Genomic DNA, 2,999 nt, shown 5'->3' with positions numbered 1-2,999 from the left:
GGTTGCAGTTGTCATTGTTATTTAGCTGGCCTGGGCTGGGTTTGAACAGGCCAGCCTACATGTATGTGGCTGGCACTGTAGCCACTGTGCTATGGGAGCTGATACTATTTGATAAGACAACCCCTATACCAGTCCTAAGACCAGTTTTTACTTGGAAGTATTGAAAGGAAATAAACAGGTTTGGCTTAGGGCCATCTGTGTCATGGTGGAAAAAAGTTAAGGAAAGAGCAACTTTATTCCACAATTGGAACACAAGCCACGAATACATTAGTAGTGGATTCAAATGGGGTTTATCACTTTTGACCAGTTGAAAAGGGTTGGTAGACAACAAAGATCTCCTACGCTGGATCAGTTTTCGTTTCTGCTATTTACCTTCTGTTATGAAAATTCACATTAACCCTCATGCATTCATCTTCTCTTTCCTCATTCTCTCACTACAGTTGTTGAAAACAGTAGGAAATGTCTACATTGTTGTAATAACCAAGGAATGTCTGCAATTGCATTTCTTTTTCTGTGTGACTTTTTATTTTGCTTGAATTAGTAATCGCCTAATGTTTTTATTTATAATATCTGAGTCATATAATCATTTTTCACATGAATAAGCTATGTGAAATATATCTATTCATTTTTTTTAATAAAGACCTCTGTCCTGAAGCATTTTCTTTTCATAATATAATCAGAATCCTTACTCTGTAGGTAATTATACTGGGAATTCTCTTTTCTGTTGGATTTTATATACTTTGTCATAGATTCTATTTCTCCTTCTTTCTTATTCTACAATCAGATCTTCTTTGCCAGCGTTCATGCTCTGCTAGCTTTCTAGGAAGGTATACAAGAGATGGGAATGTTTCCAGTCTTTTCTTTCTGAAAATTTCTTTATTATACTCTCCCATGTGTTGGCAGTTTGGCCAGTTATCTAATTATATTTTTAAAAGCTTCACAGTATTATCCCACTGTCCTCTAGTATCTCTAATTGTTATTGAGAAGCCTGATTCTATTGTGATTTTTTTTTTTAAGACTCACTCTGTGTTGCCTTGGGGTTGAGTGTCATAGTGTCATAGCTTATACCTCAGATTCCTGGGTTCAAGTGATCTTTCTGCCTTGGCTTCCCAAGTAGCTGGTACTATAGGCACCCATCACAACACCCAGCTAATCTTTCTATTTTTGTTAGAAACAGGGTCCCACTTTGCTCAGGCTGGTCTTGAACTCCTGAGCTCAAATAATCCACCCTCCTCCACCTCTCAGAGTGGTATAATTACAGATGTGAGCCACCACACTGAGCTGTGATTTCTTTTTTGATATGCTCTTTTTCTCTATCGATGTGTTTACGATCTTCCACTTAACCTGCAAGCACTAAAATTTTATCACAATACCTATTGAAAATGTGTATTAATTGTGTTTTCATTAAGACATTTCAAATGGAAACACAGGTCTTAAATTTCTGATAAATTTTCTTATAATACTTTTGATAATTTTTCTCTCTTATTTTCCCTCTTTTCCTTTCCTGAAATACCTATATTAGACTCACTGAGAACTGACTCACAAATATCTTATCTATCCTTTGTTCATCTCTTTTATTCCTATGAAATTTCTTTTTTTTTTTTTTTGGTCTGTGAAAAGAGCCCGCTTTATTGGGAAAGAGAGTGCTGCACACTGACCAACAGATGAAGGCCACCCAAGGGGCAGCTTACACATCATACTCCAAAAGATACAGAAGATGTTTGCTAATATCAGTCAACTGGAACATGGACGACTCTGGGCAGCTTCTCCAACCTCATCTCTCTGGGGTCAAGTAAACTCCCATTTTCCTGACAGCAACTGTGGTTCACTAGAGATAAAGTCCGTCAGGGGTGCCTTCTTGTTTTTTATATAGAACATTTTCTTTACAGTTTTTGAAGTCTTCATTTGTTACTTTCATTCTACGTTCTCTTAAGGCCATCAGACCAGCTTCTGTACAAATTGCCTTAATGTCAGCACCAGAGAGGTCATCTTTAGCCATGATCAAGTCATCCAGCATTACATCATCAGCCAGGGTTGTCCTGCTTGTGTGAATCTGAAAGATGCACTTCTTAGTCTTTTCATCAGGCAGGGGAAACTCTATCTTCCTGTCGATGTGGCCTGGTCTGATAAGAGCTGGATCCAAAGTTTCTATTTGGTTTGTAGCCATAATAACTTTCACATCTCCCCTTGAATCAAATCCATCCAACTGGTTCAACAGTTCCAACATTGTCTGCTGAATTTCTCTATGACCAGAGATTGAGTCATATCTTTTTGTCCCAATGGCATCAATTTCATCAATAAACACGATGGAAGGTGCATGTTCTTCCGCAACTCGAAACAATTCCCAAACAAGTTTGGGCCCATCACCTAGGTACTTCTGAATGAGGTCAGAGCCAACCACTCTCAAGAAAGTGGCTGAGGTTTGGTTTGCTACTACTTTAGCTAACGAGGTTTTACCTGTGCCAGGTGGACCATAAAGAATGACCCCTTTAGGAAGCTTTATACTCATCTCTTCATAATATTCAGGATGGGTGAGAGGAATCTCCACAGATTCCTTAATTTCCTAGATTTGGTTGTCTAAGCCCCCAATATCTGCATAGATTTCCTGGGGTTCCTTTTCCACCTTCATCACTGTGACCACGGATCTGTGTCATCCATCAGCACCCCTATCACAGCATGCACCTTGTGTTTGAGCAGGACCCATCAGCCTGGTTCCAGCAGATCCTTGTCTACAAATTAAAGGATGCTGACATAGTGTTCTGAGTCCACAGATGTGGACACAATGGCATCATTGTCATCAATGATCTCTTCCAAGGTTTCTGCTGACATTGGGGTTCCTCTTAGATCATCCACTTTTGATCTTTCCTCCTCTTGCTTTTCCTGTAATGGTTTCATTTGTTCCTGATTTCTAATGAATTCTTCCTCCATGAGAAGATAGTCTTTAATTCTCTCTAACTTCAACAATTTTAATCGGCACTGATTGTGAGGTGTCACCAGTG

General features: G+C 39.0%; 1 pseudogene; it reads right to left on the bottom strand.

Moving 5' to 3' along the window:
• Positions 1-1,828: 1,828 nt before the first annotated feature.
• Positions 1,829-2,993, bottom strand: LOC100962295 (annotated as a pseudogene).
• Positions 2,994-2,999: the final 6 nt, after the last annotated feature.

Source organism: Otolemur garnettii, unplaced genomic scaffold (genome assembly GCF_000181295.1).
Source record: "Otolemur garnettii isolate 467f Iridium unplaced genomic scaffold, OtoGar3 scaffold00122, whole genome shotgun sequence".
Taxonomy (NCBI): Eukaryota; Metazoa; Chordata; class Mammalia; order Primates; family Galagidae; genus Otolemur; species Otolemur garnettii.
The sequence above is the reverse complement of the archived record's forward strand: the minus strand, read 5'-3'. Positions and strand labels throughout refer to the sequence as shown.